The 21,670-nt window shown below is 42.4% G+C and overlaps 46 non-coding genes and 10 pseudogenes across 46 annotated transcripts; all 56 read right to left on the reverse strand.

The window, feature by feature from the left end:
- Positions 1–240: 240 nt before the first annotated feature.
- Positions 241–359, reverse strand: LOC121843091. Its single transcript, XR_006081428.1, has one exon. It is a non-coding gene; the product is annotated as a 5S ribosomal RNA (ribosomal RNA).
- A 261-nt stretch (positions 360–620) lies between these two features.
- Positions 621–739, reverse strand: LOC121843092. The gene has a single exon (XR_006081429.1). It is a non-coding gene; the product is annotated as a 5S ribosomal RNA (ribosomal RNA).
- A 265-nt stretch (positions 740–1,004) lies between these two features.
- LOC121843093 lies at positions 1,005–1,123 on the reverse strand. The gene has a single exon (XR_006081430.1). It is a non-coding gene; the product is annotated as a 5S ribosomal RNA (ribosomal RNA).
- Positions 1,124–1,383: 260 nt separating this feature from the next.
- Positions 1,384–1,502, reverse strand: LOC121843044 (annotated as a pseudogene).
- A 260-nt stretch (positions 1,503–1,762) lies between these two features.
- On the reverse strand, positions 1,763–1,881 carry LOC121843094. Its single transcript, XR_006081431.1, has one exon. It is a non-coding gene; the product is annotated as a 5S ribosomal RNA (ribosomal RNA).
- Positions 1,882–2,232: 351 nt separating this feature from the next.
- LOC121843095 lies at positions 2,233–2,351 on the reverse strand. Its single transcript, XR_006081432.1, has one exon. It is a non-coding gene; the product is annotated as a 5S ribosomal RNA (ribosomal RNA).
- A 258-nt stretch (positions 2,352–2,609) lies between these two features.
- LOC121843052 lies at positions 2,610–2,738 on the reverse strand (annotated as a pseudogene).
- Positions 2,739–2,999: 261 nt separating this feature from the next.
- Positions 3,000–3,118, reverse strand: LOC121843097. Its single transcript, XR_006081434.1, has one exon. It is a non-coding gene; the product is annotated as a 5S ribosomal RNA (ribosomal RNA).
- Positions 3,119–3,372: 254 nt separating this feature from the next.
- Positions 3,373–3,491, reverse strand: LOC121843098. Its single transcript, XR_006081435.1, has one exon. It is a non-coding gene; the product is annotated as a 5S ribosomal RNA (ribosomal RNA).
- Positions 3,492–3,753: 262 nt separating this feature from the next.
- LOC121843099 lies at positions 3,754–3,872 on the reverse strand. Its single transcript, XR_006081436.1, has one exon. It is a non-coding gene; the product is annotated as a 5S ribosomal RNA (ribosomal RNA).
- A 293-nt stretch (positions 3,873–4,165) lies between these two features.
- Positions 4,166–4,284, reverse strand: LOC121843100. The gene has a single exon (XR_006081437.1). It is a non-coding gene; the product is annotated as a 5S ribosomal RNA (ribosomal RNA).
- Positions 4,285–4,544: 260 nt separating this feature from the next.
- On the reverse strand, positions 4,545–4,653 carry LOC121843056 (annotated as a pseudogene).
- A 260-nt stretch (positions 4,654–4,913) lies between these two features.
- Positions 4,914–5,032, reverse strand: LOC121843101. Its single transcript, XR_006081438.1, has one exon. It is a non-coding gene; the product is annotated as a 5S ribosomal RNA (ribosomal RNA).
- A 242-nt stretch (positions 5,033–5,274) lies between these two features.
- Positions 5,275–5,393, reverse strand: LOC121842997. The gene has a single exon (XR_006081354.1). It is a non-coding gene; the product is annotated as a 5S ribosomal RNA (ribosomal RNA).
- Positions 5,394–5,648: 255 nt separating this feature from the next.
- Positions 5,649–5,767, reverse strand: LOC121842998. Its single transcript, XR_006081355.1, has one exon. It is a non-coding gene; the product is annotated as a 5S ribosomal RNA (ribosomal RNA).
- Positions 5,768–6,009: 242 nt separating this feature from the next.
- Positions 6,010–6,138, reverse strand: LOC121843051 (annotated as a pseudogene).
- A 260-nt stretch (positions 6,139–6,398) lies between these two features.
- On the reverse strand, positions 6,399–6,517 carry LOC121842999. Its single transcript, XR_006081356.1, has one exon. It is a non-coding gene; the product is annotated as a 5S ribosomal RNA (ribosomal RNA).
- Positions 6,518–6,757: 240 nt separating this feature from the next.
- On the reverse strand, positions 6,758–6,876 carry LOC121843000. The gene has a single exon (XR_006081357.1). It is a non-coding gene; the product is annotated as a 5S ribosomal RNA (ribosomal RNA).
- A 259-nt stretch (positions 6,877–7,135) lies between these two features.
- Positions 7,136–7,254, reverse strand: LOC121843001. Its single transcript, XR_006081358.1, has one exon. It is a non-coding gene; the product is annotated as a 5S ribosomal RNA (ribosomal RNA).
- Positions 7,255–7,510: 256 nt separating this feature from the next.
- On the reverse strand, positions 7,511–7,630 carry LOC121843047 (annotated as a pseudogene).
- Positions 7,631–7,883: 253 nt separating this feature from the next.
- LOC121843041 lies at positions 7,884–8,002 on the reverse strand (annotated as a pseudogene).
- Positions 8,003–8,254: 252 nt separating this feature from the next.
- On the reverse strand, positions 8,255–8,373 carry LOC121843003. Its single transcript, XR_006081360.1, has one exon. It is a non-coding gene; the product is annotated as a 5S ribosomal RNA (ribosomal RNA).
- A 261-nt stretch (positions 8,374–8,634) lies between these two features.
- LOC121843004 lies at positions 8,635–8,753 on the reverse strand. The gene has a single exon (XR_006081361.1). It is a non-coding gene; the product is annotated as a 5S ribosomal RNA (ribosomal RNA).
- Positions 8,754–8,995: 242 nt separating this feature from the next.
- On the reverse strand, positions 8,996–9,114 carry LOC121843005. The gene has a single exon (XR_006081362.1). It is a non-coding gene; the product is annotated as a 5S ribosomal RNA (ribosomal RNA).
- A 305-nt stretch (positions 9,115–9,419) lies between these two features.
- Positions 9,420–9,538, reverse strand: LOC121843006. The gene has a single exon (XR_006081363.1). It is a non-coding gene; the product is annotated as a 5S ribosomal RNA (ribosomal RNA).
- A 246-nt stretch (positions 9,539–9,784) lies between these two features.
- On the reverse strand, positions 9,785–9,903 carry LOC121843007. The gene has a single exon (XR_006081364.1). It is a non-coding gene; the product is annotated as a 5S ribosomal RNA (ribosomal RNA).
- A 242-nt stretch (positions 9,904–10,145) lies between these two features.
- Positions 10,146–10,264, reverse strand: LOC121843008. Its single transcript, XR_006081365.1, has one exon. It is a non-coding gene; the product is annotated as a 5S ribosomal RNA (ribosomal RNA).
- A 241-nt stretch (positions 10,265–10,505) lies between these two features.
- LOC121843009 lies at positions 10,506–10,624 on the reverse strand. Its single transcript, XR_006081366.1, has one exon. It is a non-coding gene; the product is annotated as a 5S ribosomal RNA (ribosomal RNA).
- A 246-nt stretch (positions 10,625–10,870) lies between these two features.
- Positions 10,871–10,994, reverse strand: LOC121843053 (annotated as a pseudogene).
- Positions 10,995–11,249: 255 nt separating this feature from the next.
- LOC121843010 lies at positions 11,250–11,368 on the reverse strand. Its single transcript, XR_006081367.1, has one exon. It is a non-coding gene; the product is annotated as a 5S ribosomal RNA (ribosomal RNA).
- Positions 11,369–11,613: 245 nt separating this feature from the next.
- On the reverse strand, positions 11,614–11,732 carry LOC121843011. Its single transcript, XR_006081368.1, has one exon. It is a non-coding gene; the product is annotated as a 5S ribosomal RNA (ribosomal RNA).
- A 260-nt stretch (positions 11,733–11,992) lies between these two features.
- Positions 11,993–12,111, reverse strand: LOC121843012. Its single transcript, XR_006081369.1, has one exon. It is a non-coding gene; the product is annotated as a 5S ribosomal RNA (ribosomal RNA).
- A 242-nt stretch (positions 12,112–12,353) lies between these two features.
- LOC121843059 lies at positions 12,354–12,469 on the reverse strand (annotated as a pseudogene).
- A 261-nt stretch (positions 12,470–12,730) lies between these two features.
- On the reverse strand, positions 12,731–12,849 carry LOC121843014. The gene has a single exon (XR_006081371.1). It is a non-coding gene; the product is annotated as a 5S ribosomal RNA (ribosomal RNA).
- A 242-nt stretch (positions 12,850–13,091) lies between these two features.
- On the reverse strand, positions 13,092–13,210 carry LOC121843015. The gene has a single exon (XR_006081372.1). It is a non-coding gene; the product is annotated as a 5S ribosomal RNA (ribosomal RNA).
- Positions 13,211–13,468: 258 nt separating this feature from the next.
- Positions 13,469–13,587, reverse strand: LOC121843016. The gene has a single exon (XR_006081373.1). It is a non-coding gene; the product is annotated as a 5S ribosomal RNA (ribosomal RNA).
- A 242-nt stretch (positions 13,588–13,829) lies between these two features.
- Positions 13,830–13,948, reverse strand: LOC121843017. The gene has a single exon (XR_006081374.1). It is a non-coding gene; the product is annotated as a 5S ribosomal RNA (ribosomal RNA).
- Positions 13,949–14,197: 249 nt separating this feature from the next.
- LOC121843050 lies at positions 14,198–14,319 on the reverse strand (annotated as a pseudogene).
- Positions 14,320–14,578: 259 nt separating this feature from the next.
- Positions 14,579–14,697, reverse strand: LOC121843018. Its single transcript, XR_006081375.1, has one exon. It is a non-coding gene; the product is annotated as a 5S ribosomal RNA (ribosomal RNA).
- Positions 14,698–14,939: 242 nt separating this feature from the next.
- LOC121843019 lies at positions 14,940–15,058 on the reverse strand. Its single transcript, XR_006081376.1, has one exon. It is a non-coding gene; the product is annotated as a 5S ribosomal RNA (ribosomal RNA).
- Positions 15,059–15,319: 261 nt separating this feature from the next.
- Positions 15,320–15,438, reverse strand: LOC121843020. Its single transcript, XR_006081377.1, has one exon. It is a non-coding gene; the product is annotated as a 5S ribosomal RNA (ribosomal RNA).
- Positions 15,439–15,765: 327 nt separating this feature from the next.
- Positions 15,766–15,884, reverse strand: LOC121843021. The gene has a single exon (XR_006081378.1). It is a non-coding gene; the product is annotated as a 5S ribosomal RNA (ribosomal RNA).
- A 260-nt stretch (positions 15,885–16,144) lies between these two features.
- LOC121843045 lies at positions 16,145–16,263 on the reverse strand (annotated as a pseudogene).
- A 261-nt stretch (positions 16,264–16,524) lies between these two features.
- LOC121843022 lies at positions 16,525–16,643 on the reverse strand. The gene has a single exon (XR_006081379.1). It is a non-coding gene; the product is annotated as a 5S ribosomal RNA (ribosomal RNA).
- A 242-nt stretch (positions 16,644–16,885) lies between these two features.
- LOC121843023 lies at positions 16,886–17,004 on the reverse strand. Its single transcript, XR_006081380.1, has one exon. It is a non-coding gene; the product is annotated as a 5S ribosomal RNA (ribosomal RNA).
- A 259-nt stretch (positions 17,005–17,263) lies between these two features.
- Positions 17,264–17,382, reverse strand: LOC121843025. Its single transcript, XR_006081382.1, has one exon. It is a non-coding gene; the product is annotated as a 5S ribosomal RNA (ribosomal RNA).
- Positions 17,383–17,623: 241 nt separating this feature from the next.
- Positions 17,624–17,742, reverse strand: LOC121843026. Its single transcript, XR_006081383.1, has one exon. It is a non-coding gene; the product is annotated as a 5S ribosomal RNA (ribosomal RNA).
- A 261-nt stretch (positions 17,743–18,003) lies between these two features.
- On the reverse strand, positions 18,004–18,122 carry LOC121843027. The gene has a single exon (XR_006081384.1). It is a non-coding gene; the product is annotated as a 5S ribosomal RNA (ribosomal RNA).
- A 241-nt stretch (positions 18,123–18,363) lies between these two features.
- Positions 18,364–18,482, reverse strand: LOC121843028. Its single transcript, XR_006081385.1, has one exon. It is a non-coding gene; the product is annotated as a 5S ribosomal RNA (ribosomal RNA).
- Positions 18,483–18,743: 261 nt separating this feature from the next.
- On the reverse strand, positions 18,744–18,862 carry LOC121843029. Its single transcript, XR_006081386.1, has one exon. It is a non-coding gene; the product is annotated as a 5S ribosomal RNA (ribosomal RNA).
- A 242-nt stretch (positions 18,863–19,104) lies between these two features.
- Positions 19,105–19,223, reverse strand: LOC121843030. The gene has a single exon (XR_006081387.1). It is a non-coding gene; the product is annotated as a 5S ribosomal RNA (ribosomal RNA).
- A 261-nt stretch (positions 19,224–19,484) lies between these two features.
- On the reverse strand, positions 19,485–19,603 carry LOC121843031. Its single transcript, XR_006081388.1, has one exon. It is a non-coding gene; the product is annotated as a 5S ribosomal RNA (ribosomal RNA).
- Positions 19,604–19,844: 241 nt separating this feature from the next.
- On the reverse strand, positions 19,845–19,963 carry LOC121843032. The gene has a single exon (XR_006081389.1). It is a non-coding gene; the product is annotated as a 5S ribosomal RNA (ribosomal RNA).
- Positions 19,964–20,205: 242 nt separating this feature from the next.
- Positions 20,206–20,324, reverse strand: LOC121843033. The gene has a single exon (XR_006081390.1). It is a non-coding gene; the product is annotated as a 5S ribosomal RNA (ribosomal RNA).
- Positions 20,325–20,890: 566 nt separating this feature from the next.
- Positions 20,891–21,009, reverse strand: LOC121843034. The gene has a single exon (XR_006081391.1). It is a non-coding gene; the product is annotated as a 5S ribosomal RNA (ribosomal RNA).
- A 261-nt stretch (positions 21,010–21,270) lies between these two features.
- Positions 21,271–21,389, reverse strand: LOC121843036. The gene has a single exon (XR_006081393.1). It is a non-coding gene; the product is annotated as a 5S ribosomal RNA (ribosomal RNA).
- Between the last annotated feature and the right edge of the window lie 281 nt (positions 21,390–21,670).

The following is a 21,670-nucleotide window of genomic DNA, read 5'->3' on the forward strand; positions in this document are numbered from 1 at the left end:
GAAACTAGCTCTTGGTGCACTATGTAAAGTGAAAGTGAGTCTGATTAACAGCTGTTGCATTTTCACCATTTAGATAAGCATCTTTGTGTCACTCAAAAAGTGGAAGAAATTGCATATACTGCAGCCATAATTTGTAGCACAGATTGTTGGATGAAATACAAACTAAACTTGCTTACTTATTTCAAAGCAAGGGCACATATTTCAGCCTTGTGGGAAATAAACGGACAAAGAGTTGACAAAAGCTTACAGCACCTGGTATTCCCAGGAAGTCTCCCATCCAAGTACTAACCAGGCCCGACCCTGCTTAGCTTCCGAGATCAGACGAGATCAGGCGTACTCAGGCCGGTGTGGTCGTAAGCGAGAAACTATCTCTTGGTGCACTATGTAAAGTGAAAGTGAGTCTGATTAACAGCTGTTGCATTTTCACCATTTAGATAAGCATCTTTGTGTCACTCAAAAAGTGGAAGAAATTGCATATACTGCAGCCATAATTTGTAGCACAGATTGTTGGATGAAATACAAACTAAACTTGCTTACTTATTTCAAAGCAAGGGCACATATTTCAGCCTTGTGGGAAATAAACGGACAAAGAGTTGAAATTCCACAAGGCAGTGACAAAAAGCTTACAGCACCTGGTATTCCCAGGAAGTCTCCCATCCAAGTACTAACCAGGCCCGACCCTGCTTAGCTTCCGAGATCAGACGAGATCAGGCGTACTCAGGCCGGTGTGGTCGTAAGCGAGAAACTATCTCTTGGTGCACTATGTAAAGTGAAAGTGAGTGAGTCTGATTAACAGCTGTTGCATTTTCACCATTTAGATAAGCATCTTTGTGTCACTCAAAAAGTGGAAGAAATTGCATATACTGCAGCCATAATTTGTAGCACAGATTGTTGGATGAAATACAAACTAAACTTGCTTACTTATTTCAAAGCAAGGGCACATATTTCAGCCTTGTGGAAAAAAATAAACGGACAAAGAGAAATTCCACAAGGCAGTGACAAAAAGCTTACAGCACCTGGTATTCCCAGGAAGTCTCCCATCCAAGTACTAACCAGGCCCGACCCTGCTTAGCTTCCGAGATCAGACGAGATCAGGCGTACTCAGGCCGGTGTGGTCGTAAGCGAGAAACTATCTCTTGGTGCACTATGTAAAGTGAAAGTGAGTCTGATTAACAGCTGTTGCATTTTCACCATTTAGATAAGCATCTTTGTGTCACTCAAAAAGTGGAAGAAATTGCATATACTGCAGCCATAATTTGTAGCACAGATTGTTGGATGAAATACAAACTAAACTTGCTTACTTATTTCAAAGCAAGGGCACATATTTCAGCCTTGTGGGAATAAACGGACAAAGAGTTGAAATTCCACAAGGCAGTGACAAAAAGCTTACAGCTCCTGGTATTCCCAGGAAGTCTCCCATTCAAGTACTAACCAGGCCCGACCCTGCTTAGCTTCCGAGATCAGACGAGATCAGGCGTACTCAGGCCGGTGTGGTCGTAAGCGAGAAACTATCTCTTGGTGCACTATGTAAAGTGAAAGTGAGTCTGATTAACAGCTGTTGCATTTTCACCATTTAGATAAGCATCTTTGTGTCACTCAAAAAGTGGAAGAAATTGCATATACTGCAGCCATAATTTGTAGCACAGATTGTTGGATGAAATACAAACTAAACTTGCTTACTTATTTCAAAGCAAGGGCACATATTTCAGCCTTGTGGAAATAAACGGACAAAGAGTTGAAATTCCACAAGGCAGTGACAAAAAGCTTACAGCACCTGGTATTCCCAGGAAGTCTCCCATCCAAGTACTAACCAGGCCCGACCCTGCTTAGCTTCCGAGATCAGACGAGATCAGGCGTACTCAGGCCGGTGTGGTCGTAAGCGAGAAACTATCTCTTGGTGCACTATGTAAAGTGAAAGTGAGTCTGATTAACAGCTGTTGCATTTTCACCATTTAGATAAGCATCTTTGTGTCACTCAAAAAGTGGAAGAAATTGCATATACTGCAGCCAGCACAGATTGTTGGATGAAATACAAACTAAACTTGCTTAATTTGCACATATTTAGCACAGATTGTTGGATGAAATACAAACTAAACTTGCTTACTTATTTCAAAGCAAGGGCACATATTTCAGCCTTGTGGGAAATAAACGGAATTCTAAAAAACTTATTTCAAAGCAAGGGCGTGGGAATAAACGGACAAAGAGTTGAAATTCCACAAGGCAGTGACAAAAAGCTTACAGCACCTGGTATTCCCAGGAAGTCTCCCATCCAAGTACTAACCAGGCCCGACCCTGCTTAGCTTCCGAGATCAGACGAGATCAGGCGTACTCAGGCCGGTGTGGTCGTAAGCGAGAAACTATCTCTTGGTGCACTATGTAAAGTGAAAGTGAGTCTGATTAACAGCTGTTGCATTTTCACCATTTAGATAAGCATCTTTGTGTCACTCAAAAAGTGGAAGAAATTGCATATACTGCAGCCATAATTTGTAGCACAGATTGTTGGATGAAATACAAACTAAACTTGCTTACTTATTTCAAAGCAAGGGCACATATTTCAGCCTTGTGGAAATAAACGGACAAAGAGTTGAAATTCCAAAGCAGTGACAAAAAGCTTACAGCACCTGGTATTCCCAGGAAGTCTCCCATCCAAGTACTAACCAGGCCCGACCCTGCTTAGCTTCCGAGATCAGACGAGATCAGGCGTACTCAGGCGTACTCAGGCCGGTGTGGTCGTAAGCGAGAAACTGTCTCTTGGTGCACTATGTAAAGTGAAAGTGAGTCTGATTAACAGCTGTTGCATTTTCACCATTTAGATAAGCATCTTTGTGTCACTCAAAAAGTGGAAGAAATTGCATATACTGCAGCCATAATTTGTAGCACAGATTGTTGGATGAAATACAAACTAAACTTGCTTACTTATTTCAAAGCAAGGGCACATATTTCAGCCTTGTGGGAAATAAACGGACAAAGAGTTGAAATTCCACAAGGCAGTGACAAAAAGCTTACAGCACCTGGTATTCCCAGGAAGTCTCCCATCCAAGTACTAACCAGGCCCGACCCTGCTTAGCTTCCGAGATCAGACGAGATCAGGCGTACTCAGGCCGGTGTGGTCGTAAGCGAGAAACTATCTCTTGGTGCACTATGTAAAGTGAAAGTGAGTCTGATTAACAGCTGTTGCATTTTCACCATTTAGATAAGCATCTTTGTGTCACTCAAAAAGTGGAAGAAATTGCATATACTGCAGCCATAATTTGTAGCACAGATTGTTGGATGAAATACAAACTAAACTTGCTTACTTATTTCAAAGCAAGGGCACATATTTCAGCCTTGTGGGAATAAACGGACAAAGAGTTGAAAAAAGCAGTGACAAAAAGCTTACAGCACCTGGTATTCCCAGGAAGTCTCCCATCCAAGTACTAACCAGGCCCGACCCTGCTTAGCTTCCGAGATCAGACGAGATCAGGCGTACTCAGGCCGGTGTGGTCGTAAGCGAGAAACTATCTCTTGGTGCACTATGTAAAGTGAAAGTGAGTCTGATTAACAGCTGTTGCATTTTCACCATTTAGATAAGCATCTTTGTGTCACTCAAAAAGTGGAAGAAATTGCATATACTGCAGCCATAATTTGTAGCACAGATTGTTGGATGATAATACAAACTAAACTTGCTTACTTATTTCAAAGCAAGGGCACATATTTCAGCCTTGTGGGAAATAAACGGACAAAGAGTTGAAATTCCACAAGGCAGTGACAAAAAGCTTACAGCACCTGGTATTCCCAGGAAGTCTCCCATCCAAGTACTAACCAGGCCCGACCCTGCTTAGCTTCCGAGATCAGACGAGATCAGGCGTACTCAGGCCGGTGTGGTCGTAAGCGAGAAACTATCTCTTGGTGCACTATGTAAAGTGAAAGTGAGTCTGATTAACAGCTGTTGCATTTTCACCATTTAGATAAGCATCTTTGTGTCACTCAAAAAGTGGAAGAAATTGCATATACTGCAGCCATAATTTGTAGCACAGATTGTTGGATGAAATACAAACTAAACTTGCTTACTTATTTCAAAGCAAGGGCACATATTTCAGCCTTGCTTACTTATTTCAAAGCAAGGGCAATATTTCAGCCTGAATAAACGGACAAAGAGTTGAAATTCCACAAGGCAGTGACAAAAAGCTTACAGCACCTGGTATTCCCAGGAAGTCTCCCATCCAAGTACTAACCAGGCCCGACCCTGCTTAGCTTCCGAGATCAGACGAGATCAGGCGTACTCAGGCCGGTGTGGTCGTAAGCGAGAAACTATCTCTTGGTGCACTATGTAAAGTGAAAGTGAGTCTGATTAACAGCTGTTGCATTTTCACCATTTAGATAAGCATCTTTGTGTCACTCAAAAAGTGGAAGAAATTGCATATACTGCAGCCATAATTTGTAGCACAGATTGTTGGATGAAATACAAACTAAACTTGCTTACTTATTTCAAAGCAAGGGCACATATTTCAGCCTTGTGGGAATAAACGGACAAAGAGTTGAAATTCCACAAGGCAGTGACAAAAAGCTTACAGCACCTGGTATTCCCAGGAAGTCTCCCATCCAAGTACTAACCAGGCCCGACCCTGCTTAGCTTCCGAGATCAGGCGTACTCAGGCCGGTGTGGTCGTAAGCGAGAAACTATCTCTTGGTGCACTATGTAAAGTGAAAGTGAGTCTGATTAACAGCTGTTGCATTTTCACCATTTAGATAAGCATCTTTGTGTCACTCAAAAAGTGGAAGAAATTGCATATACTGCAGCCATAATTTGTAGCACAGATTGTTGGATGAAATACAAACTAAACTTGCTTACTTATTTCAAAGCAAGGGCACATATTTCAGCCTTGTGGGAATAAACGGACAAAGAGTTGAAATTCCACAAGGCAGTGACAAAAAGCTTACAGCACCTGGTATTCCCAGGAAGTCTCCCATCCAAGTACTAACCAGGCCCGACCCTGCTTAGCTTCCGAGATCAGACGAGATCAGGCGTACTCAGGCCGGTGTGGTCGTAAGCGAGAAACTATCTCTTGGTGCACTATGTAAAGTGAAAGTGAGTCTGATTAACAGCTGTTGCATTTTCACCATTTAGATAAGCATCTTTGTGTCACTCAAAAAGTGGAAGAAATTGCATATACTGCAGCCATAATTTGTAGCACAGATTGTTGGATGAAATACAAACTAAACTTGCTTACTTATTTCAAAGCAAGGGCACATATTTCAGCCTTGTGGGAAAAAACGGACAAAGAGTTGACAAAAAGCTTACAGCACCTGGTATTCCCAGGAAGTCTCCCATCCAAGTACTAACCAGGCCCGACCCTGCTTAGCTTCCGAGATCAGACGAGATCAGGCGTACTCAGGCCGGTGTGGTCGTAAGCGAGAAACTATCTCTTGGTGCACTATGTAAAGTGAAAGTGAGTCTGATTAACAGCTGTTGCATTTTCACCATTTAGATAAGCATCTTTGTGTCACTCAAAAAGTGGAAGAAATTGCATATACTGCAGCCATAATTTGTAGCACAGATTGTTGGATGAAATACAAACTAAACTTGCTTACTTATTTCAAAGCAAGGGCACATATTTCAGCCTTGTGGGGGAAAAAACGGACAAAGAGTCCACAAGGCAGTGACAAAAAGCTTACAGCACCTGGTATTCCCAGGAAGTCTCCCATCCAAGTACTAACCAGGCCCGACCCTGCTTAGCTTCCGAGATCAGACGAGATCAGGCGTACTCAGGCCGGTGTGGTCGTAAGCGAGAAACTATCTCTTGGTGCACTATGTAAAGTGAAAGTGAGTCTGATTAACAGCTGTTGCATTTTCACCATTTAGATAAGCATCTTTGTGTCACTCAAAAAGTGGAAGAAATTGCATATACTGCAGCCATAATTTGTAGCACAGATTGTTGGATGAAATACAAACTAAACTTGCTTACTTATTTCAAAGCAAGGGCACATATTTCAGCCTTGTGGGAAAAAACGGACAAAGAGTTGAAAAAAAGCTTACAGCACCTGGTATTCCCAGGAAGTCTCCCATCCAAGTACTAACCAGGCCCGACCCTGCTTAGCTTCCGAGATCAGACGAGATCAGACGAGATCAGGCGTACTCAGGCCGGTGTGGTCGTAAGCGAGAAACTATCTCTTGGTGCACTATGTAAAGTGAAAGTGAGTCTGATTAACAGCTGTTGCATTTTCACCATTTAGATAAGCATCTTTGTGTCACTCAAAAAGTGGAAGAAATTGCATATACTGCAGCCATAATTTGTAGCACAGATTGTTGGATGAAATACAAACTAAACTTGCTTACTTATTTCAAAGCAAGGGCACATATTTCAGCCTTGTGGGAATAAACGGACAAAGAGTTGAAATTCCACAAGGCAGTGACAAAAAGCTTACAGCACCTGGTATTCCCAGGAAGTCTCCCATCCAAGTACTAACCAGGCCCGACCCTGCTTAGCTTCCGAGATCAGACGAGATCAGGCGTACTCAGGCCGGTGTGGTCGTAAGCGAGAAACTATCTCTTGGTGCACTATGTAAAGTGAAAGTGAGTCTGATTAACAGCTGTTGCATTTTCACCATTTATAAGCATCTTTGTGTCACTCAAAAAGTGGAAGAAATTGCATATACTGCAGCCATAATTTGTAGCACAGATTGTTGGATGAAATACAAACTAAACTTGCTTACTTATTTCAAAGCAAGGGCACATATTTCAGCCTTGTGGAAATAAACGGACAAAGAGTTGACAAAAAGCTTACAGCACCTGGTATTCCCAGGAAGTCTCCCATCCAAGTACTAACCAGGCCCGACCCTGCTTAGCTTCCGAGATCAGACGAGATCAGGCGTACTCAGGCCGGTGTGGTCGTAAGCGAGAAACTACCTCTTGGTGCACTATGTAAAGTGAAAGTGAGTCTGATTAACAGCTGTTGCATTTTCACCATTTAGATAAGCATCTTTGTGTCACTCAAAAAGTGGAAGAAATTGCATATACTGCAGCCATAATTTGTAGCACAGATTGTTGGATGAAATACAAACTAAACTTGCTTACTTATTTCAAAGCAAGGGCACATATTTCAGCCTTGTGGGAAATAAACGGACAAAAGTTGAAATTCCACAAGCAGTGACAAAAAGCTTACAGCACCTGGTATTCCCAGGAAGTCTCCCATCCAAGTACTAACCAGGCCCGACCCTGCTTAGCTTCCGAGATCAGACGAGATCAGGCGTACTCAGGCCGGTGTGGTCGTAAGCGAGAAACTATCTCTTGGTGCACTATGTAAAGTGAAAGTGAGTCTGATTAACAGCTGTTGCATTTTCACCATTTAGATAAGCATCTTTGTGTCACTCAAAAAGTGGAAGAAATTGCATATACTGCAGCCATAATTTGTAGCACAGATTGTTGGATGAAATACAAACTAAACTTGCTTACTTATTTCAAAGCAAGGGCACATATTTCAGCCTTGTGGGAATAAACGGACAAAGAGTTGAAACAAAGCAGTTGACAAAAAGCTTACAGCACCTGGTATTCCCAGGAAGTCTCCCATCCAAGTACTAACCAGGCCCGACCCTGCTTAGCTTCCGAGATCAGACGAGATTCAGGCGTACTCAGGCCGGTGTGGTCGTAAGCGAGAAACTATCTCTTGGTGCACTATGTAAAGTGAAAGTGAGTCTGATTAACAGCTGTTGCATTTTCACCATTTAGATAAGCATCTTTGTGTCACTCAAAAAGTGGAAGAAATTGCATATACTGCAGCCATAATTTGTAGCACAGATTGTTGGATGAAATACAAACTAAACTTGCTTACTTATTTCAAAGCAAGGGCACATATTTCAGCCTTGTAAACGGACAAAGGGAAAAAACGGACAAAGAGTTGACAAAAAGCTTACAGCACCTGGTATTCCCAGGAAGTCTCCCATCCAAGTACTAAACAGGCCCGACCCTGCTTAGCTTCCGAGATCAGACGAGATCAGGCGTACTCAGGCCGGTGTGGTCGTAAGCGAGAAACTATCTCTTGGTGCACTATGTAAAGTGAAAGTGAGTCTGATTAACAGCTGTTGCATTTTCACCATTTAGATAAGCATCTTTGTGTCACTCAAAAAGTGGAAGAAATTGCATATACTGCAGCCATAATTTGTAGCACAGATTGTTGGATGAAATACAAACTAAAACTTATTTGCTTACTTATTTCAAAGCAAGGGCACATATTTCAGCCTTGTGGGAAAAAACGGACAAAGAGTTGAGTTGACAAAAAGCTTACAGCACCTGGTATTCCCAGGAAGTCTCCCATCCAAGTACTAACCAGGCCCGACCCTGCTTAGCTTCCGAGATCAGACGAGATCAGGCGTACTCAGGCCGGTGTGGTCGTAAGCGAGAAACTACCTCTTGGTGCACTATGTAAAGTGAAAGTGAGTCTGATTAACAGCTGTTGCATTTTCACCATTTAGATAAGCATCTTTGTGTCACTCAAAAAGTGGAAGAAATTGCATATACTGCAGCCATAATTTGTAGCACAGATTGTTGGATGAAATACAAACTAAACTTGCTTACTTATTTCAAAGCAAGGGCACATATTTCAGCCTTGTGGGAAATAAACGGACAAAGAGTTGAAATTCCACAAGGCAGTGACAAAAAGCTTACAGCACCTGGTATTCCCAGGAAGTCTCCCATCCAAGTACTAACCAGGCCCGACCCTGCTTAGCTTCCGAGATCAGACGAGATCAGGCGTACTCAGGCCGGTGTGGTCGTAAGCGAGAAACTATCTCTTGGTGCACTATGTAAAGTGAAAGTGAGTCTGATTAACAGCTGTTGCATTTTCACCATTTAGATAAGCATCTTTGTGTCACTCAAAAAGTGGAAGAAATTGCATATACTGCAGCCATAATTTGTAGCACAGATTGTTGGATGAAATACAAACTAAACTTGCTTACTTATTTCAAAGCAAGGGCACATATTTCAGCCTTGTGGGAATAAACGGACAAAGAGTTGACAAAAAGCTTACAGCACCTGGTATTCCCAGGAAGTCTCCCATCCAAGTACTAACCAGGCCCGACCCTGCTTAGCTTCCGAGATCAGACGAGATCAGGCGTACTCAGGCCGGTGTGGTCGTAAGCGAGAAACTATCTCTTGGTGCACTATGTAAAGTGAAAGTGAGTCTGATTAACAGCTGTTGCATTTTCACCATTTAGATAAGCATCTTTGTGTCCTCAAAAAGTGGAAGAAATTGCAATACTGCAGCCATAATTTGTAGCACAGATTGTTGGATGAAATACAAACTAAACTTGCTTACTTATTAGCAAACAGATTGTTGGATGAAATACAAACTAAACTTGCTTACTTATTTCAAAGCAAGGGCACATATTTCAGCCTTGTGGGAATAAACGGACAAAGAGTTGAAATTCCAAAGCAGTTGACAAAAAGCTTACAGCACCTGGTATTCCCAGGAAGTCTCCCATCCAAGTACTAACCAGGCCCGACCCTGCTTAGCTTCCGAGATCAGACGAGATCAGGCGTACTCAGGCCGGTGTGGTCGTAAGCGAGAAACTATGTCTTGGTGCACTATGTAAAGTGAAAGTGAGTCTGATTAACAGCTGTTGCATTTTCACCATTTAGATAAGCATCTTTGTGTCACTCAAAAAGTGGAAGAAATTGCATATACTGCAGCCATAATTTGTAGCACAGATTGTTGGATGAAATACAAACTAAACTTGCTTACTTATTTCAAAGCAAGGGCACATATTTCAGCCTTGTGGGAAAAAACGGACAAAGAGTTGACAGTGAAAAAGCTTACAGCACCTGGTATTCCCAGGAAGTCTCCCATCCAAGTACTAACCAGGCCCGACCCTGCTTAGCTTCCGAGATCAGACGAGATCAGGCGTACTCAGGCCGGTGTGGTCGTAAGCGAGAAACTATGTCTTGGTGCACTATGTAAAGTGAAAGTGAGTCTGATTAACAGCTGTTGCATTTTCACCATTTAGATAAGCATCTTTGTGTCACTCAAAAAGTGGAAGAAATTGCATATACTGCAGCCATAATTTGTAGCACAGATTGTTGGATGAAATACAAACTAAACTTGCTTACTTATTTCAAAGCAAGGGCACATATTTCAGCCTTGTGGGAAAAAACGGACAAAGAGTTGACAAAAAGCTTACAGCACCTGGTATTCCCAGGAAGTCTCCCATCCAAGTACTAACCAGGCCCGACCCTGCTTAGCTTCCGAGATCAGACGAGATCAGGCGTACTCAGGCCGGTGTGGTCGTAAGCGAGAAACTATCTCTTGGTGCACTATGTAAAGTGAAAGTGAGTCTGATTAACAGCTGTTGCATTTTCACCATTTAGATAAGCATCTTTGTGTCACTCAAAAAGTGGAAGAAATTGCATATACTGCAGCCATAATTTGTAGCACAGATTGTTGGATGAAATACAAACTAAACTTGCTTACTTATTTCAAAGCAAGGGCACATATTTCAGCCTTGTGGGAAAAACGGACAAAGAGTTGACAAAAAGCTTACAGCACCTGGTATTCCCAGGAAGTCTCCCATCCAAGTACTAACCAGGCCCGACCCTGCTTAGCTTCCGAGATCAGACGAGATCAGGCGTACTCAGGCCGGTGTGGTCGTAAGCGAGAAACTATGTCTTGGTGCACTATGTAAAGTGAAAGTGAGTCTGATTAACAGCTGTTGCATTTTCACCATTTAGATAAGCATCTTTGTGTCACTCAAAAAGTGGAAGAAATTGCATATACTGCAGCCATAATTTGTAGCACAGATTGTTGGATGAAATACAAACTAAACTTGCTTACTTATTTCAAAGCAAGGGCACATATTTCAGCCTTGTGGGAAATAAACGGACAAAAACAAGTTGACAAAAAGCTTACAGCACCTGGTATTCCCAGGAAGTCTCCCATCCAAGTACTAACCAGGCCAGGCCCGACCCTGCTTAGCTTCCGAGATCAGACGAGATCAGGCGTACTCAGGCCGGTGTGGTCGTAAGCGAGAAACTATGTCTTGGTGCACTATGTAAAGTGAAAGTGAGTCTGATTAACAGCTGTTGCATTTTCACCATTTAGATAAGCATCTTTGTGTCACTCAAAAAGTGGAAGAAATTGCATATACTGCAGCCATAATTTGTAGCACAGATTGTTGGATGAAATACAAACTAAACTTGCTTACTTATTTCAAAGCAAGGGCACATATTTCAGCCTTGTGGAAATAAACGGACAAAAGTTGACAAACAAGCAGTGACAAAAAGCTTACAGCACCTGGTATTCCCAGGAAGTCTCCCATCCAAGTACTAACCAGGCCCGACCCTGCTTAGCTTCCGAGATCAGACGAGATCAGGCGTACTCAGGCCGGTGTGGTCGTAAGCGAGAAACTATGTCTTGGTGCACTATGTAAAGTGAAGTGAGTCTGATTAACAGCTGTTGCATTTTCACCATTTAGATAAGCATCTTTGTGTCACTCAAAAAGTGGAAGAAATTGCATATACTGCAGCCATAATTTGTAGCACAGATTGTTGGATGAAATACAAACTAAACTTGCTTACTTATTTCAAAGCAAGGGCACATATTTCAGCCTTGTGGAAAAAAAAACGGACAAAAAGAGTTGACAAAAAGCTTACAGCACCTGGTATTCCCAGGAAGTCTCCCATCCAAGTACTAACCAGGCCCGACCCTGCTTAGCTTCCGAGATCAGACGAGATCAGGCGTACTCAGGCCGGTGTGGTCGTAAGCGAGAAACTATGTCTTGGTGCACTATGTAAAGTGAAAGTGAGTCTGATTAACAGCTGTTGCATTTTCACCATTTAGATAAGCATCTTTGTGTCACTCAAAAAGTGGAAGAAATTGCATATACTGCAGCCATAATTTGTAGCACAGATTGTTGGATGAAATACAAACTAAACTTGCTTACTTATTTCAAAGCAAGGGCACATATTTCAGCCTTGTGGGAAATAAACGGACAAAAGTTGAAATTCCACAAGGCAGTGACAAAAAGCTTACAGCACCTGGTATTCCCAGGAAGTCTCCCATCCAAGTACTAACCAGGCCCGACCCTGCTTAGCTTCCGAGATCAGACGAGATCAGGCGTACTCAGGCCGGTGTGGTCGTAAGCGAGAAACTATGTCTTGGTGCACTATGTAAAGTGAAAGTGAGTCTGATTAACAGCTGTTGCATTTTCACCATTTAGATAAGCATCTTTGTGTCACTCAAAAAGTGGAAGAAATTGCATATACTGCAGCCATAATTTGTAGCACAGATTGTTGGATGAAATACAAACTAAACTTGCTTACTTATTTCAAAGCAAGGGCACATATTTCAGCCTTGTGGGAAAAAACGGACAAAGAGTTGACAAAAAGCTTACAGCACCTGGTATTCCCAGGAAGTCTCCCATCCCAAGTACTAACCAGGACCCTGCTTAGCTTCCGAGATCAGACGAGATCAGGCGTACTCAGGCCGGTGTGGTCGTAAGCGAGAAACTATGTCTTGGTGCACTATGTAAAGTGAAAGTGAGTCTGATTAACAGCTGTTGCATTTTCACCATTTAGATAAGCATCTTTGTGTCACTCAAAAAGTGGAAGAAATTGCATATACTGCAGCCATAATTTGTAGCACAGATTGTTGGATGAAATACAAACTAAACTTGCTTACTTATTTCAAAGCAAGGGCACATATTTCAGCCTTGTGGGAAATAAACGGACAAAGAGTTGAAATTCCACAAGGCAGTGACAAAAAGCTTACAGCACCTGGTATTCCCAGGAAGTCTCCCATCCAAGTACTAACCAGGCCCGACCCTGCTTAGCTTCCGAGATCAGACGAGATCAGGCGTACTCAGGCCGGTGTGGTCGTAAGCGAGAAACTATGTCTTGGTGCACTATGTAAAGTGAAAGTGAGTCTGATTAACAGCTGTTGCATTTTCACCATTTAGATAAGCATCTTTGTGTCACTCAAAAAGTGGAAGAAATTGCATATACTGCAGCCATAATTTGTAGCACAGATTGTTGGATGAAATACAAACTAAACTTGCTTACTTATTTCAAAGCAAGGGCACATATTTCAGCCTTGTGGGAAAAAACGGACAAAGAGTTGACAAAAAGCTTACAGCACCTGGTATTCCCAGGAAGTCTCCCATCCAAGTACTAACCAGGCCCGACCCTGCTTAGCTTCCGAGATCAGACGAGATCAGGCGTACTCAGGCCGGTGTGGTCGTAAGCGAGAAACTATGTCTTGGTGCACTATGTAAAGTGAAAGTGAGTCTGATTAACAGCTGTTGCATTTTCACCATTTAGATAAGCATCTTTGTGTCACTCAAAAAGTGGAAGAAATTGCATATACTGCAGCCATAATTTGTAGCACAGATTGTTGGATGAAATACAAACTAAACTTGCTTACTTATTTCAACAAGGGCACATATTTCAGCCTTGTGGGAATAAACGGACAAAGAGTTGAAATTCCACAAGGCAGTGACAAAAAGCTTACAGCACCTGGTATTCCCAGGAAGTCTCCCATCCAAGTACTAACCAGGCCCGACCCTGCTTAGCTTCCGAGATCAGACGAGATCAGGCGTACTCAGGCCGGTGTGGTCGTAAGCGAGAAACTATGTCTTGGTGCACTATGTAAAGTGAAAGTGAGTCTGATTAACAGCTGTTGCATTTTCACCATTTAGATAAGCATCTTTGTGTCACTCAAAAAGTGGAAGAAATTGCATATACTGCAGCCATAATTTGTAGCACAGATTGTTGGATGAAATACAAACTAAACTTGCTTACTTATTTCAAAGCAAGGGCACATATTTCAGCCTTGTGGGAATAAACGGACAAAGAGTTGACAAAAAGCTTACAGCACCTGGTATTCCCAGGAAGTCTCCCATCCAAGTACTAACCAGGCCCGACCCTGCTTAGCTTCCGAGATCAGACGAGATCAGGCGTACTCAGGCCGGTGTGGTCGTAAGCGAGAAACTATCTCTTGGTGCACTATGTAAAGTGAAAGTGAGTCTGATTAACAGCTGTTGCATTTTCACCATTTAGATAAGCATCTTTGTGTCACTCAAAAAGTGGAAGAAATTGCATATACTGCAGCCATAATTTGTAGCACAGATTGTTGGATGAAATACAAACTAAACTTGCTTACTTATTTCAAAGCAAGGGCACATATTTCAGCCTTGTGGGAAAAAACAAAGAGTTGACAAAGAGTTGACAAAAAGCTTACAGCACCTGGTATTCCCAGGAAGTCTCCCATCCAAGTACTAACCAGGCCCGACCCTGCTTAGCTTCCGAGATCAGATCAGGAGATCAGGCGTACTCAGGCCGGTGTGGTCGTAAGCGAGAAACTATGTCTTGGTGCACTATGTAAAGTGAAAGTGAGTCTGATTAACAGCTGTTGCATTTTCACCATTTAGATAAGCATCTTTGTGTCACTCAAAAAGTGGAAGAAATTGCATATACTGCAGCCATAATTTGTAGCACAGATTGTTGGATGAAATACAAACTAAACTTGCTTACTTATTTCAAAGCAAGGGCACATATTTCAGCCTTGTGGGAATAAACGGACAAAAGTTGAAATTCCACAAGGCAGTGACAAAAAGCTTACAGCACCTGGTATTCCCAGGAAGTCTCCCATCCAAGTACTAACCAGGCCCGACCCTGCTTAGCTTCCGAGATCAGACGAGATCAGGCGTACTCAGGCCGGTGTGGTCGTAAGCGAGAAACTATGTCTTGGTGCACTATGTAAAGTGAAAGTGAGTCTGATTAACAGCTGTTGCATTTTCACCATTTAGATAAGCATCTTTGTGTCACTCAAAAAGTGGAAGAAATTGCATATACTGCAGCCATAATTTGTAGCACAGATTGTTGGATGAAATACAAACTAAACTTGCTTACTTATTTCAAAGCAAGGGCACATATTTCAGCCTTGTGGGAATAAACGGACAAAGAGTTGACAAAAAGCTTACAGCACCTGGTATTCCCAGGAAGTCTCCCATCCAAGTACTAACCAGGCCCGACCCTGCTTAGCTTCCGAGATCAGACGAGATCAGGCGTACTCAGGCCGGTGTGGTCGTAAGCGAGAAACTATCTCTTGGTGCACTATGTAAAGTGAAAGTGAGTCTGATTAACAGCTGTTGCATTTTCACCATTTAGATAAGCATCTTTGTGTCACTCAAAAAGTGGAAGAAATTGCATATACTGCAGCCATAATTTGTAGCACAGATTGTTGGATGAAATACAAACTAAACTTGCTTACTTATTTCAAAGCAAGGGCACATATTTCAGCCTTGTGGGAAATAAACGGACAAAGAGTTGAAATTCCACAAGGCAGTGACAAAAAGCTTACAGCACCTGGTATTCCCAGGAAGTCTCCCATCCAAGTACTAACCAGGCCCGACCCTGCTTAGCTTCCGAGATCAGACGAGATCAGGCGTACTCAGGCCGGTGTGGTCGTAAGCGAGAAACTATCTCTTGGTGCACTATGTAAAGTGAAAGTGAGTCTGATTAACAGCTGTTGCATTTTCACCATTTAGATAAGCATCTTTGTGTCACTCAAAAAGTGGAAGAAATTGCATATACTGCAGCCATAATTTGTAGCACAGATTGTTGGATGAAATACAAACTAAACTTGCTTACTTATTTCAAAGCAAGGGCACATATTTCATTTGTAAAGCAAAGATTGTTGGATGAAATACAAACTAAACTTGCTTACTTATTTCAAAGCAAGGGCACATATTTCAGCCTTGTGAAAAAACGGACAAAAGACAAAAAAAGAGTTGACAAAAAGCTTACAGCACCTGGTATTCCCAGGAAGTCTCCCATCCAAGTACTAACCAGGCCCGACCCTGCTTAGCTTCCGAGATCAGACGAGATCAGGCGTACTCAGGCCGGTGTGGTCGTAAGCGAGAAACTATCTCTTGGTGCACTATGTAAAGTGAAAGTGAGTCTGATTAACAGCTGTTGCATTTTCACCATTTAGATAAGCATCTTTGTGTCACTCAAAAAGTGGAAGAAATTGCATATACTGCAGCCATAATTTGTAGCACAGATTGTTGGATGAAATATAAACTAAACTTGCTTACTTATTTCAAAGCCAGGGCACATATTTCAGCCTTGTGGGAAAAAACGGACAAAGAGTTGAAATTCCACAAGGCAGTGACAAAAAGCTTACAGCACCTGGTATTCCCAGGAAGTCTCCCATCCAAGTACTAACCAGGCCCGACCCTGCTTGGCTTCCGAGATCAGACGAGATCAGGCGTACTCAGGCCGGTGTGGTCGTAAGTGAGAAACTATCTCTTGGTGCACTATGTAAAGTGAAAGTGAGTCTGATTAACAGCTGTTGCATTTTCACCATTTAGATAAGCATCTTTGTGTCACTCAAAAAGTGGAAGAAATTGCATATACTGCAGCCATAATTTGTAGCACAGATTGTTGGATGAAATACAAACTAAACTTGCTTACTTATTTCAAAGCAAGGGCACATATTTCAGCCTTGTGGGAAATAAACGGACAAAGAGTTGAAATTCCACAAGGCAGTGACAAAAAGCTTACAGCACCTGGTATTCCCAGGAAGTCTCCCATCCAAGTACTAACCAGGCCCGACCCTGCTTAGCTTCCGAGATCAGACGAGATCAGGCGTACTCAGGCCGGTGTGGTCGTAAGCGAGAAACTATCTCTTGGTGCACTATGTAAAGTGAAAGTGAGTCTGATTAACAGCTGTTGCATTTTCACCATTTAGATAAGCATCTTTGTGTCACTCAAAAAGTGGAAGATGCATATACTGCAGCCATAATTTGTAGCACAGATTGTTGGATGAAATACAAACTAAACTTGCTTACTTATTTCAAAGCAAGGGCACATATTTCAGCCTTGTGGGAATAAACGGACAAAGAGTTGTTGACAAAAAGCTTACAGCACCTGGTATTCCCAGGAAGTCTCCCATCCAAGTACTAACCAGGCCCGACCCTGCTTAGCTTCCGAGATCAGACGAGATCAGGCGTACTCAGGCCGGTGTGGTCGTAAGCGAGAAACTATCTCTTGGTGCACTATGTAAAGTGAAAGTGAGTCTGATTAACAGCTGTTGCATTTTCACCATTTAGATAAGCATCTTTGTGTCACTCAAAAAGTGGAAGAAATTGCATATACTGCAGCCATAATTTGTAGCACAGATTGTTGGATGAAATACAAACTAAACTTGCTTACTTATTTCAAAGCAAGGGCACATATTTCAGCCTTGTGGGAAATAAACGGACAAAGTTGAAATTCCACAAGGCAGTGACAAAAAGCTTACAGCACCTGGTATTCCCAGGAAGTCTCCCATCCAAGTACTAACCAGGCCCGACCCTGCTTAGCTTCCGAGATCAGACGAGATCAGGCGTACTCAGGCCGGTGTGGTCGTAAGCGAGAAACTATCTCTTGGTGCACTATGTAAAGTGAAAGTGAGTCTGATTAACAGCTGTTGCATTTTCACCATTTAGATAAGCATCTTTGTGTCACTCAAAAAGTGGAAGAAATTGCATATACTGCAGCCATAATTTGTAGCACAGATTGTTGGATGAAATACAAACTAAACTTGCTTACTTATTTCAAAGCAAGGGCACATATTTCAGCCTTGTGGGAAAAAACGGACAAAGAGTTGACAAAAGCTTACAGCACCTGGTATTCCCAGGAAGTCTCCCATCCAAGTACTAACCAGGCCCGACCCTGCTTAGCTTCCGAGATCAGACGAGATCAGGCGTACTCAGGCCGGTGTGGTCGTAAGCGAGAAACTATCTCTTGGTGCACTATGTAAAGTGAAAGTGAGTCTGATTAACAGCTGTTGCATTTTCACCATTTAGATAAGCATCTTTGTGTCACTCAAAAAGTGGAAGAAATTGCATATACTGCAGCCATAATTTGTAGCACAGATTGTTGGATGAAATACAAACTAAACTTGCTTACTTATTTCAAAGCAAGGGCACATATTTCAGCCTTGTGGGAAATAAACGGACAAAGAGTTGAAATTCCACAAGGCAGTGACAAAAAGCTTACAGCACCTGGTATTCCCAGGAAGTCTCCCATCCAAGTACTAACCAGGCCCGACCCTGCTTAGCTTCCGAGATCAGACGAGATCAGGCGTACTCAGGCCGGTGTGGTCGTAAGCGAGAAACTATCTCTTGGTGCACTATGTAAAGTGAAAGTGAGTCTGATTAACAGCTGTTGCATTTTCACCATTTAGATAAGCATCTTTGTGCACTCAAAAAGTGGAAGAAATTGCATATACTGCAGCCATAATTTGTAGCACAGATTGTTGGATGAAATACAAACTAAACTTGCTTACTTATTTCAAAGCAAGGGCACATATTTCAGCCTTGTGGGAAAAAACGGACAAAGAGTTGACAAAAAGCTTACAGCACCTGGTATTCCCAGGAAGTCTCCCATCCAAGTACTAACCAGGCCCGACCCTGCTTAGCTTCCGAGATCAGACGAGATCAGGCGTACTCAGGCCGGTGTGGTCGTAAGCGAGAAACTATCTCTTGGTGCACTATGTAAAGTGAAAGTGAGTCTGATTAACAGCTGTTGCATTTTCACCATTTAGATAAGCATCTTTGTGTCACTCAAAAAGTGGAAGAAATTGCATATACTGCAGCCATAATTTGTAGCACAGATTGTTGGATGAAATACAAACTAAACTTGCTTACTTATTTCAAAGCAAGGGCACATATTTCAGCCTTGTGGGAAATAAACGGACAAAGAGTTGAAATTCCACAAGGCAGTGACAAAAAGCTTACAGCACCTGGTATTCCCAGGAAGTCTCCCATCCAAGTACTAACCAGGCCCGACCCTGCTTAGCTTCCGAGATCAGACGAGATCAGGCGTACTCAGGCCGGTGTGGTCGTAAGCGAGAAACTATCTCTTGGTGCACTATGTAAAGTGAAAGTGAGTCTGATTAACAGCTGTTGCATTTTCACCATTTAGATAAGCATCTTTGTGTCACTCAAAAAGTGGAAGAAATTGCATATACTGCAGCCATAATTTGTAGCACAGATTGTTGGATGAAATACAAACTAAACTTGCTTACTTATTTCAAAGCAAGGGCACATATTTCAGCCTTGTGGGAAAAAACGGACAAAGAGTTGACAAAAAGCTTACAGCACCTGGTATTCCCAGGAAGTCTCCCATCCAAGTACTAACCAGGCCCGACCCTGCTTAGCTTCCGAGATCAGACGAGATCAGGCGTACTCAGGCCGGTGTGGTCGTAAGCGAGAAACTATCTCTTGGTGCACTATGTAAAGTGAAAGTGAGTCTGATTAACAGCTGTTGCATTTTCACCATTTAGATAAGCATCTTTGTGTCACTCAAAAAGTGGAAGAAATTGCATATACTGCAGCCATAATTTGTAGCACAGATTGTTGGATGAAATACAAACTAAACTTGCTTACTTATTTCAAAGCAAGGGCACATATTTCAGCCTTGTGGGAAATAAACGGACAAAGAGTTGAAATTCCACAAGGCAGTGACAAAAAGCTTACAGCACCTGGTATTCCCAGGAAGTCTCCCATCCAAGTACTAACCAGGCCCGACCCTGCTTAGCTTCCGAGATCAGACGAGATCAGGCGTACTCAGGCCGGTGTGGTCGTAAGCGAGAAACTATCTCTTGGTGCACTATGTAAAGTGAAAGTGAGTCTGATTAACAGCTGTTGCATTTTCACCATTTAGATAAGCATCTTTGTGTCACTCAAAAAGTGGAAGAAATTGCATATACTGCAGCCATAATTTGTAGCACAGATTGTTGGATGAAATACAAACTAAACTTGCTTACTTATTTCAAAGCAAGGGCACATATTTCAGCCTTGTGGGAAAAAACGGACAAAGAGTTGACAAAAGCTTACAGCACCTGGTATTCCCAGGAAGTCTCCCATCCAAGTACTAACCAGGCCCGACCCTGCTTAGCTTCCGAGATCAGACGAGATCAGGCGTACTCAGGCCGGTGTGGTCGTAAGCGAGAAACTATCTCTTGGTGCACTATGTAAAGTGAAAGTGAGTCTGATTAACAGCTGTTGCATTTTCACCATTTAGATAAGCATCTTTGTGTCACTCAAAAAGTGGAAGAAATTGCATATACTGCAGCCATAATTTGTAGCACAGATTGTTGGATGAAATACAAACTAAACTTGCTTACTTATTTCAAAGCAAGGGCACATATTTCAGCCTTGTGGGAAAAAACGGACAAAGAGTTGACAAAAAGCTTACAGCACCTGGTATTCCCAGGAAGTCTCCCATCCAAGTACTAACCAGGCCCGACCCTGCTTAGCTTCCGAGATCAGACGAGATCAGGCGTACTCAGGCCGGTGTGGTCGTAAGCGAGAAACTATCTCTTGGTGCACTATGTAAAGTGAAAGTGAGTCTGATTAACAGCTGTTGCATTTTCACCATTTAGATAAGCATCTTTGTGTCACTCAAAAAGTGGAAGAAATTGCATATACTGCAGCCATAATTTGTAGCACAGATTGTTGGATGAAATACAAACTAAACTTGCTTACTTATTTCAAAGCAAGGGCACATATTTCAGCCTTGTGGAAATAAACGGACAAAGAGTTGAAATTCCACAAGGCAGTGACAAAAAGCTTACAGCACCTGGTATTCCCAGGAAGTCTCCCATCCAAGTACTAACCAGGCCCGACCCTGCTTAGCTTCCGAGATCAGACGAGATCAGGCGTACAGCTGTTGCATTTTCACCATTTAGATAAGCATCTTTGTGTCACTCAAAAAGTGGAAGAAATTGCATATACTGCAGCCATAATTTGTAGCACAGATTGTTGGATGAAATACAAACTAAACTTGCTTACTTATTTCAAAGCAAGGGCACATATTTCAGCCTTGTGGGAAAAAACGGACAAAGAGTTGAAATTCCACAAGGCAGTGACAAAAAGCTTACAGCACCTGGTATTCCCAGGAAGTCTCCCATCCAAGTACTAACCAGGCCCGACCCTGCTTAGCTTCCGAGATCAGACGAGATCAGGCGTACTCAGGCCGGTGTGGTCGTAAGCGAGAAACTATCTCTTGGTGCACTATGTAAAGTGAAAGTGAGTCTGATTAACAGCTGTTGCATTTTCACCATTTAGATAAGCATCTTTGTGTCACTCAAAAAGTGGAAGAAATTGCATATACTGCAGCCATAATTTGTAGCACAGATTGTTGGATGAAATACAAACTAAACTTGCTTACTTATTTCAAAGCAAGGGCACATATTTCAGCCTTGTGGGAAATAAACGGACAAAGAGTTGAAATTCCACAAGGCAGTGACAAAAAGCTTACAGCACCTGGTATTCCCAGGAAGTCTCCCATCCAAGTACTAACCAGGCCCGACCCTGCTTAGCTTCCGAGATCAGACGAGATCAGGCGTACTCAGGCCGGTGTGGTCGTAAGCGAGAAACTATCTCTTGGTGCACTATGTAAAGTGAAAGTGAGTCTGATTAACAGCTGTTGCATTTTCACCATTTAGATAAGCATCTTTGTGTCACTCAAAAAGTGGAAGAAATTGCATATACTGCAGCCATAATTTGTAGCACAGATTGTTGGATGAAATACAAACTAAACTTGCTTACTTATTTCAAAGCAAGGGCACATATTTCAGCCTTGTGGGAAATAAACGGACAAAGAGTTGAAATTCCACAAGGCAGTGACAAAAAGCTTACAGCACCTGGTATT

This window comes from Oncorhynchus tshawytscha, unplaced genomic scaffold (genome assembly GCF_018296145.1).
Source record: "Oncorhynchus tshawytscha isolate Ot180627B unplaced genomic scaffold, Otsh_v2.0 Un_contig_1042_pilon_pilon, whole genome shotgun sequence".
Lineage (NCBI taxonomy): Eukaryota > Metazoa > Chordata > Actinopteri > Salmoniformes > Salmonidae > Oncorhynchus > Oncorhynchus tshawytscha.